The following is a 13,667-nucleotide window of genomic DNA, read 5'->3' as shown; positions in this document are numbered from 1 at the left end:
ACACCATCCACCAGATCATTTATGAAGATATTGAACAAAACCGGCCCCAGGACCGACCCTTGGGGCACTCCACTTGATACCGGCTGCCAAGTAGACATGGAGCCATTGATCACTACCTGTTGAGCCCGACAATCTAGCCAGCTTTCTACCCACCTTATAGTGCATTCATCCAGCCCATACTTCCTTAACTTGCTGACAAGAATACTGTGGGAGACCGTGTCAAAAGCTTTGCTAAAGTCAAGAAACAATACATCCACTGCTTTCCCTTCATCCACAGAACCAGTAATCTCATCATAAAAGGCAATTAGATTAGTCAGGCATGACCTTCCCTTGGTGAATCCATGCTGGCTGTTCCTGATCACTTTCCTCTCATGCAAGTGCTTCAGGATTGATTCTTTGAGGGACCTGCTCCATGATTTTTCCAGGGACTGAGGTGAGGCTGACTGGCCTGTAGTTCCCTGGATCCTCCTTCTTCCCTTTTTTAAAGATTGGCACTACATTAGCCTTTTTCCAGTCATCCGGGACTTCCCCCGTTCGCCACGAGTTTTCAAAGATAATGGCCAATGGCTCTGCAGTCACAGCCGCCAATTACTTCAGCACTCTCTGATGCAACTCATCATTATCGGTACTACAGAATTGGCAGATGGCCAGGTGTGGAAACCTGGAAAATTTTTAACTCTCTTCTTTATTTAAATTCTCATTTTTACGTTTGCATTGGGAAGTTGGTCTTCCCTCCCACAGAGGGAATTTCCTGTGTACATGAAAAAGTACAAAACAGAAGTGAAAAGTACCTCAAGCTTCCGAACCTGTCCCCCACCCCTCACTTCCCCCATCACAGACAGTCTTGCAGTTCTTTCTACACCCCCAGACAGTGACATCATCTACTCAAAGAGTAGTACCTATAAATTAATAACAGCATCCTGAACATCACTAGAGAAAGACAAAATTAAATCACACAGGGAAATATTTTGTGTATCTTTAAATTGCCAGTTTTCTATTAGACATTCTCCAGACTAGTGTGCAGTTGGTCCCTGCTCTAAGAAACTTTAAGATAAAGTTAGTATTCATCCCATAATTTTTTTCCCTTCAATTTATATGAATCCATTTAAGTCAGGGACTCTAGAATTATGTGTAATTTTAGAATTAAGTTGTGATATATACGTAATAACTTAGAATTCTGGAAAACCTTCTATTTATAACCCTACAGTTGGACAAGGAATTGCCCTTAGTTAGGCTTGGGTGAACAGCACATCTTCATATTATGGGAGGGATACCATGTGTATCATGGCAAACTGAAAAGCCATGTAAGATGAAGCCTTGATGTTATATCCAACTACATATCCTTGTTTTCCTACAAAAGGGGTTTAAAATTACCAAGATTCACCTAAATAAAGAAAATCAGAGGGATAAATACGAGAGAAAGAGAGAGAGATATTTAAATTCAGCACCAGTGTGGACACAAGAACAAGTGTCTATAAACTGGCCATCAGTAAGCGTAGGCCAGTGAAATTAGGCAGAGGTTTCTAACCATCAGAGAAGTAAAGTTCTGGAACAGACTTCCAAGAGGACTAGTGGGGCTAAAAAACCTAACTGGCTGAGCTTGATAAGTTTATGGAAGGGATGGTATGATAAGATCGCCTACATAAATCTCCAGCTTCTGGACACAGGACACTAGATGGGGAGGTCTCTGAGTTACTACAGAGAATCTTTCCCAGGTATCTCCCTGGTGGGTCTTGCCCACATGCTCAGGGTATAACTGATCATAAAAATGGCCCTACTGGGTCAGACCAAAGGTCCATCTAGCCCAGTATCCTGTCTTCCGACAGTGGCCAGTGCCAGGTGCCCCAGAGGGAATGAACAGAACAGGTAATTATCAAGTGATCCATCCTCCGTTGCTCATTCCCAGCTTCTGGCAAACAGAGGCTAGGGACACCATTCCTGCCCATCATGACTAATAGCCATTGATGGAGCTATCCTCCATGAATTTATCTAGTTCTTTTTTGAACCCTGTTATGGTCTTGACCTTCATAACATCCTCTGGCAAGGAGTCCCACAGGTTGACTGTGCATTGTGTGAAGAAATACTTCCTTTTATTTCATCTCCATATTTGGGGTCAGGAAGGAATTTTCCCCAGGGACAGATTGGCAGAGATCCTGGCGGGGTTTTGCCTTCCTTTGTAGCATGGGACACGAGTCACTTGCAGGTTTAAACTAGTGTAAATGATGAATTCTTTGTAACTTTCAGAGTAGCAGCCCTGTTAGTCTGTATTCGCAAAAAAGAAAAGGAGTACTTGTGGCACATTAGAGACTAACAAACTTATTTGAGCATAAGCTTTCGTGAGCTACAGCATCCGATGAAGTGAGCTGTAGCTCACAAAAGCTTATGCTCAAATAAGTTTGTTAGTCTCTAATGTGCCACAAGTACTCCTTTTCTTTTTTCTTTGTAACTTGACGTCCTTAAATCATTATTTGTTTTGAGGTTAGGGGTCTGTTTGAGGAGTGGATGAGGTTCTGTGGCCGGCAATCTGCAGGAGGCCAGACTAGATCACAGTGATCCCTTCTGACTTTAAAGTGTATGAGTCTAATTAAAACAGTTCAAATGAGACATTCTGAATTTTTTTCATCATCAATCTAGAAAGTAATTTGTCAGCATTACTTGTTGGCTATAGAGGGTTTCCCTTGTGATTTAGATAAGACAGTCTTTTCTTGGTGTAACCTTGGCCCTTCTTCATGCCATTGTCACAGTGGAATGCTGACAGACCCTGGTCGTCAGTGGGTGGGATCGAACCTGGGACCTCTGGAGTTCAGTGCATGAGCTAAAAGTCAGCTAGCTCTTAGCTAATGCTGTAGAGCAGACTCATTCTATTTCTCTCTCTAAGTGGACTTGGTGCCACTAGATGGGACAGAACACCACACACAAAAGGTGTGTGGGTTACATACTTCCCCTAGCTGAGGAAGAGCGTCCCAAGCTTCAGAGCCTTCCCAGTTGATATCCCAGATGAGCCCCCACTTGTAACGCTGACAGACCCCGGTCATCGGTGGGCGGAATTGAACCTGGGACCTCTGGAGTTTAGTGCATGAGCCTCTACCACATGAGGTAAAAGCCAACTGCCTGTTAGCTGAGGCTGTAGAGCAAACTCATTTTATCTTTCTCTCTAAGTGGTCTCGGTGCCACTAGATGAGATGGAACAACACATCCAGAAGGTGTGTGAGTTACAATTGCACACATCACATTATTCATATTTCCAGTGAAAGAGGGATACCCTGAAGGAAGACACTGGGAATCTAATATCTGAACTTTAATTTCTCAGATAAACAGATTATCCCCTGATGTTTAGATTATGACTATTTCTGTCCATCTATCTTAGCTATAGAAGAATCTTTGCTGCAACTCCACACTTTTTTCATGGACAATCTAAGGTCTCCCACCTGGTAAGCTGTGGTGGTGGCTCCAGTTCAGTGAATCTGTTGAAGACCCAGTGCCTTCTTCAATGCTGCTTCTTAGAGAGACCATCTACCTCTCTATCATCAAGTGGGAAGTGTCAATTCCAGAATTCTTTCCCAATGAATCATTGTTTCAGCCATGTACCAAAGCTGCTTCTGACCCTGTATGTTCAGCAATCTCCAAGTGTTTCAAAATGGTACCAGACTAGGTCCTCAAGGTGGTGTTGGTATTGGGGCAGCTGACAAAAGGCCTGCTCAGTTCTTTGGCGTTTCAAAACAGTTCTTACAAATTTACCGTGCTTTCTGGATGAGAATATTCTTTAGAAGCTGAGACAATTTAAAAAGAGGTTGGGTGCAGAACTGAGAAATTGGTGTCCTTACAACACTGCTTATGTGCTCTTAATTTTATCTTGCAGTATAATCATAATGCTAAGTTGGTGATATCATGATTGTCGTTATGGGAACACAGTATTGTAATAAACACAGATTATGACCATTACGCTTAAGCAGAAGTAGTTAAGCTCTGTGAGGTAGAATTTTCATTTAAAACACTAGTTTTGTAGTGATATCAAAGGGAGCTCAAAAATTCTAGCCAAGAAAAATTATAATTTAAAGCATTCTTTTTTTCCAGTTTGCTTTGTAATATGCAGTATACTTCACTGTGGTGCATGGAGAAGCTTTAACTGTAATTTGCCTGTATGTGGAGTTTAAATGTGATAAACCTGAAAAACAAGGCTCCTGACACTAGTGTGGAATACATTTGGACAACAATTATTTGTGTTTTGAAAAATATATTTTGTACAATAATGACTTTGCATTTGTTCATTGGAGATCTCCTTCATGTGAAGATCCCCCATAGAAAACATGTGTTTCTCCTCTGTGGATGAAATAATTTGATTCTTTTTAATGTCTTTTTAAAAGTAATAAAATTTTTTTTTCAAGGCAGCATTACATTTTGATGAGTACACTTGGAGAAAGAAGACATTAAAAAACACAACAAGGTACATAGCTGAGATATTTATAAATGTGCTGTTTTATGCACCCATATTTTATACTGAGATTTTGTATGAGACGCTACAATTCAAATGGAGCAAAAAGAACGGAGCATGAGACACTGATTGAGATGTCAGTGTACCTGACACACATGATATATTATAGAAATACTATGACATGAATTAAAAAGCATATTTCAGAAATTTGCAGGTAACCTTCTTATTCCTATGTCACTGACCCAGTTAACTATAATAATATATTAGATGTACATAGCATCTGCTAATGGAGCTTTATTCTATGGATTATGTCACAAAAAAAGTAATTAATTATGCAATCATAAATACTGGGAGTCCTAAGAACTGGTTAATAAAATATCTAGCATCAGATATTCAACTTTAAAAAATCTTTTTGCTGTTTAGAAAATGTAAATGTCTGATTTTTTTTCTCCACAAAAATAGTTGATAACACAAATTATATGTCAGTTGTAGCTAACCCTTTTCTGCAGAGGGCAGACTCAATTCTGTGAAGTGATTTCACTTAGGAAATAGCCAGATTAGAAAGCAATGGCTTAGTTTGCATGGAGATTAATTTAATAAAATAATGAAACTTTTAAGCCATTTTAAATTATTTTAATTTTTCATAAAATTATGACATTTTAAAACGTAAAAATTACTTGGCTGCCATAATACACAGGAAAAAGTTGGTAACTTTCATAAATTTTCAACATTATCATCTTTTTTCCAACATGTGTGTGCATTGCTGATGTTTGTATATTCATGGGATGGTGTGTTGTTGGGTATATTGTCACATAGTACAGCTTATTAAGATTAATTCTAGGCCACGACACTCAATTGAATGTTCTGTAACCAAGTATGTCTTGGGTGATATAATTGGTCACTTTGAAATCTAAGAAACCCTATAATTTTGTAAAACTTACTGTTACTAAATATGATTTCATTAAAACACACAGAAAGCAGACTGGCAAAACTTGTGCATTCACAAATTTCCTCTCATTGCTTTTGTCAAGTGAAGAAGAAAATGCTTTTTGGGAAGTTAGGAAATGGCCCCACTAAACTACTACCAACAAATTTATTATGGCTTGATTTTCATCCTCTGCCTAAATACTGTTGATGGTTATGATCTGTCATTTTCTGGATTCAGGGCCAACAGGTGGAGCACTCTCTCCCATGCAACATCTTTTATCACTCTAGCGATACTTTCTTACTGCATTAATGGCCTTAATAGGTGGTAGAGGTAGCTGCAACCATTCCTTGATGGAAGGGCAGATTAATGTGATGCCCTTGAAGGGGGAGACAGGAAATAAAAGGGAGTGGGAGATATAAACATTGTACACCCCCTTGTATCAAAAAGGTTCTCAAACACAAAATGAAGAGTCTGACTGTCTTGCCCAAAAAGAGTGTGTGGAGTAGGGAGTAGAGGGGTTACAAACAGAATTGAAAGAAAACAAATTTTTTGAAGGTCCTCTTCCCCTGTGTTGTTGGTTATGCATACAGCCTCATGTGATACACAGAAGCTTTCTTTTGTAATAGAGCTTTCCTGACTGGTATCTGATTATTTTACTACATGATTTCAAGGACCCGCATAGTACCAGACAGGTTGATATTGGAGCGTCAGGTCTTTTTTGTGTGTCAGGGAAGTAGAAAAGATTGGGATAAGGCTGAAATCTGTCTTCAGGATCATTTTCTGAGTAAACCCACTCCCCCCATGTTGGTTATCAAAGATAGTAACATTTTTATCTCTGCTGGGAAGTGGTTTTTCTGTTTTACGTCCCTACCTGCAGCATGGTAGGGGAGGAAAAAGAGGATTCCAAGAGTTACACAGGGCAATGATTCTAAAATGGTCATAATATCCTTCCCCAACAGAGTCTTCTTGGGCCTTCCACTGAAACTTTAGAAAATTATATGTAAATAGAGTTGCCTGTTCAAATTTCATTTTTTTAATTTTTATTTTTAAAGAGGTGTTTTGGTCCTAGCTATTTGGATTTGGAAAGAGCAGAATTATTGATTGACTATTACATTGAAGTTAATTATTTATTAAATGGTTCTACTTTTGAAGAATTCTAGGTAGGAAGAATGTCATGTCCCTCTTGCTTTCACTTGCAGAGGGTTTGGTGTCCTTTCACATATGGTTATAGTCAGAAGAGTGACAGTGTATGAAAATGACAGCTTCATACTCAACAGTTCTGTTCTCTCAGCGTAGTCAGTCTCACTATCTACCTTACCTTAGTTTCAAATATTTTTGTCACCATTTCTCACACCTTTAAGCACTGCAGAAACACATCTATAGGAGAATGATCTAGATTCTGCTTTGGCTCATGCATCATAAACAGAATTAAATTAATTAAATTCCAGCTGCAAGATCTTTATTAGACTTAATGATGGATGAGCCAGAAGGAACACAGCTTGTCTTTGAAATTTCAGTTGAGTTTGCAGTACTGGCTTTTGCAAGGGGTTGGGGAGGAACTCTCTCAGGAAGTTACTATACAAAATAGAATTGTATTTCCACCTTGATAGTTTAATTTTACCTCCGTCACAGAGAGAATTTAAGACTTCGCTATACTTGCAAGGGTAATCAATTATGTAATATTTTCACACATTCTCACGTTTTCTAGATATTATACCTGGGATGCCGCTGCCCTTTTTTGAGGTCGTCTTTAGTAGACTAGTTCTGCCTTCGTTAAAGTGCAGAACTTTGTTATTGTTTTAGTATTTTAATACAAATGCAAGACAAATTATAGCTTAGAGCTAAAGTATCCTCAAACAATATAAAGTTTTTACACTATGTGTAAAGATCACAAGGGTTAACACATTTCACTGCCATATAGCTTTGTGTGCTGTAATCCCCATATATTTTAAATGTCTGTCTGTCTGTCTGTCCAAATTTGGGAGGAAAGCAGCAAAACAGAGTCTAGTCAGGCGAGTCACCAACACACTGAAACAATACAGCTAAAGTACTCCTAACTTCTAGTAGAATAAAACTTTATTATCCAGAGTTTACTCCTACAAGACACTTGCTTCAAAAGCTGCAGATTCATTGTTGTTGTTTATCTTAGGCCTGGTCTACACTTACTGTTTGGGTGACCATAGCTACAGCACTCAAATGTGAAAAATTCACATGTTCAGCTGACCTAACTCCTGATGTGTTCTTCCATTGACCTAGTTACTGCCTCATGGGGAGGTTCATTACCTAAATCTGTGGAAAACCCCCTTCCATTGCTATAGCAAGTATCTGCACGACAGTGCTACAGCAACATAGCTGTAGATGTTAGGGGGCTGAATATCTGAATACCTGAATATCTATATCCTAACATGCCATAGCTGTGCTGCTGAAGCACCCATAGAAATGGCCTAACATTTAACCATTGATTTTTTGTTTGTTTGTTTTTTTGCAACACCAGTCTAAGATTTATAGCAAACTTGTAGCTACAATCATTTCTTCTTGGAAAGCTCTCCCTCAGCTTCTCCAGCTCTGTTGGGAGAGACTGTGAGGAAACTTTGAACAATTTCTTTGTTTCCTTCAAACATTAAGTCTCTCTTTTGAGCTGCTGCTAAGATTCTCTGTCTTCTCCTTCTTTTGAAATCGTAGCAATAACTGTATTTTATTTTGTTTGCTGTAACTGATCCGTTGGTAGGGAAGTAGTGGTTCCAGTGGTGGTGATGAAATTCCCTGTTGTGGGGCATAGGTAAGCATAAGAGCACAAAAGAATTATCACCTTTTCCTACTTAGTTGAGCAGTGGGTAGAAGTCACTCAAAAGTGGATTGTGAGCATCCTGATCCACAGCCTAAAAGATTGTTTAAGAAGGTCAGAAATGCTCAGGGAAAAGAAAAATCCTTTTAAGGTTAGCAAGATTGGTTTAGTTTTGTAAGAGCCTTCCTCCTTGGTAATGACACTATTGCAAGCTCAATTTAGTCCTTTACCACTTCCTTGTTGGGTCATTCATAGTTTCTCTTTATAGTATGTAGTACTGGCATTGTATGGAATGATGGCAGTTAAAAGAAATTCATTATGGCTCCGGATTTTATGTGATTCGTACGAGACACCTTTCATGTGAGTATAAGATTAAAGTTTATTACTGTCTTCCACTTCAGGGATGGAAGGTGTAGTTAAGAACAGGAACCTCTGTTCTTTGAAAACTGGAGAGGTTCGGACATTGAAAACAAGATAGAACAAAACCTCATATTACACTGTAGAGAACAATCAATCCCGCACTGGCATGAAAGTTGCCTAAATAGTCTAATAGTAGGTCTCTTTCATTTCTAACTTCTGTCAGTTAGACTCTTAAGTAGTCTAGCAACAAAAGCAAACACATTATATTGAGAAGGTTTATTTAATTTAAATTAACTCCTACTGCAGTTTAGAAATTGCTGTTGTCTGAACTCCACTATGCAGTTATGGTCAGAAAACAACTGTAAAAAGTGGTCCTTCTGACTCAATCGCTCTGCTTCTTCTTTATATTCACAGTAAAAAGTGGTCCTTCTGACTCAATTGCTCTGCTTCTTCTTTATATTCACAATTTCATCAGCTGACAAATAAGTTTTTACTCCAACTTGCACTATAGAGCTAGTACAGCTTTGGGAGGGTGAGGATTATTTTCTGAGAAATAACTAAATTCAGTTGCAAAATCTCTTACTGATTGTGGTATGTGGATCAGGCCACATCTACATTATAGGTGCTACAGCGGCACTGTTATGCCACTGTAGCTATGCCACTTAGATGCTGTAGTGCAGAGCAGTGGTTCTCAAAGCCAGTCCGCTGCTTGTTCAGGGAAAGCCCCTGGTGCACCGGACCAGTTTGTTTACCTGTCGCGTCTGCAGGTTCGGCCGATCACGGCTCCCACTGGACACGGTTCGCCACTCCAGGTCAATGGGGGCTGCGGGAAGCGGCGCGGGCCAAGGGAGGTGCTGGCCGCCCTTCCCGCAGCCCCCATTGGCCTGGAGCAGCGAACCGCAGCCAGTGGGAGCAGACGTGGCAGGTAAACAAACCAGCCCGGCCCACATTTTACATCTTGCTATCTCTATTTCTTACCTTTTTTGGTGGATAAAGATATTTCAGACTAGAGCCTTACATTGAACATTCCCAATGTAATCACAATAGCTGAGCCAAATTATATTGTGTTTTAGGGACTGAGATTCTGTTGGCATGCTGATTTTTTCAAGCTGATATCTCTTTCAGTTGCTGAGGTAAGTGTCTGAAAGTCTGCAGTTTGCACTGAGCTTTTCAGTCAGCCTTATTCATTCATGAGGGGTTAATACAAAATGTAGTAGCATATCTGATAAAAGGTATCTTTCAAAATTACATCCGATGAAGTGAGCTGTAGCTCACAAAAGCTTATGCTCAAATAAATTGGTTAGTCTCTAAGGTGCCACAAGTACGCCTTTCCTTTTATAGTGTGTTAGAATAAACATGTTAAATTCTGGTTTTCACTGCAAGTGCCGCTTTCTGTATTTCTATTAATTGTATATTAACCTTTCATAGATTTGAAAGATCATTGGAATAATGCAGCCTGTAACAGCAGATAACTATGGTAACATTTGAATACATGAAAAGTATCTTCAGATTTATGGTCAGGCACATTGTTGGCCTTAGACGAGGTATCATATTGGCTTTCTTGGTTTATTTATTTATCCTTGTGGCAGAATTGCATGAGTTTTAGTTGGATTAAAATGCGAACCACTTTAGGTTGGACTGTAGCTTGTGTTCCTTGGAATTAGGTAGCGAAGTTGTGATAACTTACTAGCTGAGTTTTTCCTCCAAATGCAAAATGACACTTTTGTAGAAGTGAGCTTGTTTACTCTTGTAAACTGTTTAAAAGTTAACCTACTTATTAAAACAGAACAACGACGCAGCATTGCAACTGTGCTGCCTCTGTTTTCTTTCTTTGGGGATTGGAAAAGAGAGAAGACAGTGATGAAAGAACTGTGGGAGGATGAAAGAGGGTAAGAAAAGGGAGAGGGAGTTTCTTATTGAACAAGTGATTTCAGTGAGAGGGCGTGACTAAGAGAACCAGCGCTCTTCTCCTGTATTTATGTGAGCTTTATTTGGTATAGTGCCAAAAGTGTGTATAGTGCTGTACAATAGGAGACTTGTTTCAAACAAGTAGCACGTTCTCTGTTTTGGAGGACTTGCTGTCTGTGAACGTAGTCTGGTGTAGTACAGGACCATGCCGTACAAAGATATAATGGTGCATGGTCAGTGGAATTCATCATGGAACAGGTGGGTTTTTAAGAAAGTTTTGAATGACAGTTAAGGAATTTTCTGTGTATTGACTGGGGGTGGGGGGGAGACTGTGTTATTCTTTCACTTCTGGACTCCCCAAAGAACCATGGTGGAGTTAGGCCATCTAGCACTCCCCCTCCAAATGGGGAAGAGCAGCTGAAGTGACATTGGAGCACATGAGTAGGAGAAGTCATGCCTTTATTCACTTTCGGTTACGCAGATACCATTAGGTTGGTGCAGTTTTTTAATTCTTGTATCTGTTTCTGTAGCTTGGGCAGCAAAGAGTGCATATTGGGTCAGCAGCGATGAAGCAAGTTAGCTGCAGTATGAGCATGGGTGCAGATGTTGCAGCTTATTTTAAATGTGGCTGAGGCTAACTAATGACATACCTTTGACATTGTCTGTATTTGTGTATTGTTTGTCTTGACTGTTTATAAATGTGTTTATATGACTACTAGAGCAGTGGGGCCCCAATCCAGATCGCAGCCTCTAAGTGCTTGTAGCATATAAATAATAAATGTCTGCAATGTCATGGTGGCTGAAAGCGATTTTATCAGTGTATACACATACCTTGCATGGGCTAAGGCATGAGGGGTGACCTTGTGAACTCTTAGATTTGTGTTGACTGACAGACCCTAAGGCAGGGGTGCGCAAACTTTTTGGCCCAAGGGCCACATCGGGGTTGCGAAACCGTATGGAGGGCCGGGTAGGGAAGGCTGTGCCTCCCCAAACAGCCTGGCCCCTGCCCCCTATCCTCCCCCTCCCACTTCCTGCCCCCTGACTGCCCCCCTCAGAACCCCCAACCCATCCAACTCCCCCCGCTCCTTGTCCCCTGATCCCCAGGACCTCACCCCCTATCCAACCACTCCCTGTCCCCCTCCCAGGATCTCGGCCCCATCCAACTGCCCCCTGCTTCCTGTCCCCTGGCTGCCCCGACCCCTATCCACACCCCTGCCCCCTTACAGGCCACCTGGGACCCACCCCCTATCCAACCCTCCCTGTCCCCTGACTGACCCCCGGGACCCCCTGCCCTCTATCCAACCCCCCCCATTCACCATGCCACTCAGAGCAGCAGGAGCTTGCAGCCATGCCACCGCGCTGCCCAGGAGCGGCGGACCAGAGCACTGGCAGCGCGACACGGCGTGCTCAGACTGCAGGGGAGGGGGAACATCAGGGGAGGTGCCCAGGGCTAGCCTCCCTGGCCGGGAACTCAGGGGCTGGGCAGAACGGTCCCACAGGTTGGATGTGGCCTGTGGGCCGTAGTTTGCCCACCTCTGCCCTAAAGGCTGTCCTTATTATAGAATTGTACTGGCCGGGGCGGGGGCAGCTAGCTCATTTTTTCCAAGAACAGTGCCTGTTTCTTCAGATGCAAAGTACCTTTGCAACACCGTTTATTTTATCAGGCTGTCAGCATAACCAGGCATTTTGTAAAAAGAAAACTTTTCATGTTGCAGAGACTCTACCGAGTATTTTAAACAAATGAGCCCTTTTTAAAATGTTCATTACTGTGGTACAGTGGATCTGCATAACTTTCTGTGGTTTCTGCATAGAACTGAGCTGCTGCTCCAGAGCATTTTTATTAAGGAAATGACAGAGACAACTTTCATGGCCATATTTAAGTGAGAGGAAGCAGCAAAGGGCATCTAAAATGTTTAGGATGTGAGCAAGCTGAGGAATTTTAAGATTCCTTTCCCTCAGAGGTTACCCGGACTAATCATTAGGAGTTGGAACCTTTCACAGCTTGTATTAACTTAGACTGCAGTGGCCTCTAATGTTCTGATAATCAGTAAAAGTTAACTTAAGAGGAAAGGTTGGGGATGAGAACAGCTAGTGCACTTAAAAATTCTGAAGACTTTATTTATGGAATCACAGAAATTAGAGAGAAAAGACCCATCAAATCAACTAGTCTATCTCTTTCTCAGTGCAGGATTGTTCCCTGCAGTAATACATGTTTCTGGTATTTTGTCCAGTTTAGTATCAGATGTCCCTACTGATGTAGCTTCCACCATACCCCTTAGGGAAGCTACTCTACAGTATAATGATATTAACATTTTCCTGGTTATTCAACCTATATTTTCCTTTTTAGAAACTAGGATTTTTCTGTTGAAGGTGCCTTTCGTCTCTGAATATTAGAAAATTCTAACAAATCGTAATACCAATGAACATTTAATTGAATGTCAAGGCACTTGATTGTCAATTATCCTTTTGCTCCATGCCTCATACAACATTTGGAAGAATAAAGTATGAAATGCCTTAATAGTTCAATAAAAAAAATCAAAATATGCATATTGAAGTATATGGCATCTTAAAATGCAAATAAACAAAACCTATTAAGTGATAACAAATATCAAATGGCTCCCGAGTTCCTGGGCAGCCTCTAAAAAATAACCTGCTTCCATTTTTTTAACTGGTTTGAGGGCACGATTGGTTTGTTTGTTTTTAAGCCTGAAGAGCATGGCTTTTGGGTGTTACCGATTTTTAGCTTTGGGAAGACACAGAACGCCACCTGCTCAAATACAGATCTCAAATCAGGGTCTCAACAGCACATTGCATGTTATTTAACATTTCCTGTGTCAGCTGTCAGAAAACCAAAAATCTTGGTTAAGGTTGTCTAGTACAAATCAAATACCCAATTCAATCAACAACATCTGACAAACAAATATTGAAAACTGTGAATCAACAACTAAGGTTACATACACAATTGTGACACTGAGTTTAATAGAAGTTATTATTGTATTGTTATACAAGAGGTCAGACTTGATAATCACAGTGGTTCCTCTGGCTTTAAATCCATGAAAATCATTCATGAATATGCACCCACAGAATGGGAAAAAATCATATAAATGGATAAGGTTGTCTCGTAGGAGATTTTGTTTTTGTTTCTTAAGACATCACTACATGGGGGGATTACCGTTGTTTTGGTGATGTGCAGACAGCAATCTTATCAGTGTTTGTGGTCACTTAGATCTTCACAGCCATAAACAACATAGGAA

At 40.6% G+C, this 13,667-nt stretch overlaps 1 protein-coding gene across 5 annotated transcripts in view; it reads left to right on the top strand.

The window, feature by feature from the left end:
* The window catches only part of RBPJ (recombination signal binding protein for immunoglobulin kappa J region), a 96,125-nt gene that overhangs the window by 29,393 nt on the left and 53,065 nt on the right, over positions 1 to 13,667 (top strand). The window contains exon 2 of one of the 5 annotated variants that reach the window (XM_073342347.2): positions 4,386 to 4,444. The exons of 3 other annotated variants lie outside the window; for them this stretch is intronic. The gene's annotated coding sequence lies outside the window, so the exon portion shown is untranslated. Of the gene's footprint in view, positions 1 to 4,385; positions 4,445 to 9,562; positions 9,639 to 13,667 lie in introns of those variants that run through there. One more of the 5 variants, XM_073342345.2, reaches the window with a different exon arrangement.

This window comes from Lepidochelys kempii, chromosome 4 (genome assembly GCF_965140285.1).
Source record: "Lepidochelys kempii isolate rLepKem1 chromosome 4, rLepKem1.hap1, whole genome shotgun sequence".
In the NCBI taxonomy this organism is placed as follows: Eukaryota; Metazoa; Chordata; order Testudines; family Cheloniidae; genus Lepidochelys; species Lepidochelys kempii.
Note: the sequence above shows the minus strand (reverse complement) of the source record. Positions and strands in the feature narration are given on the sequence as shown.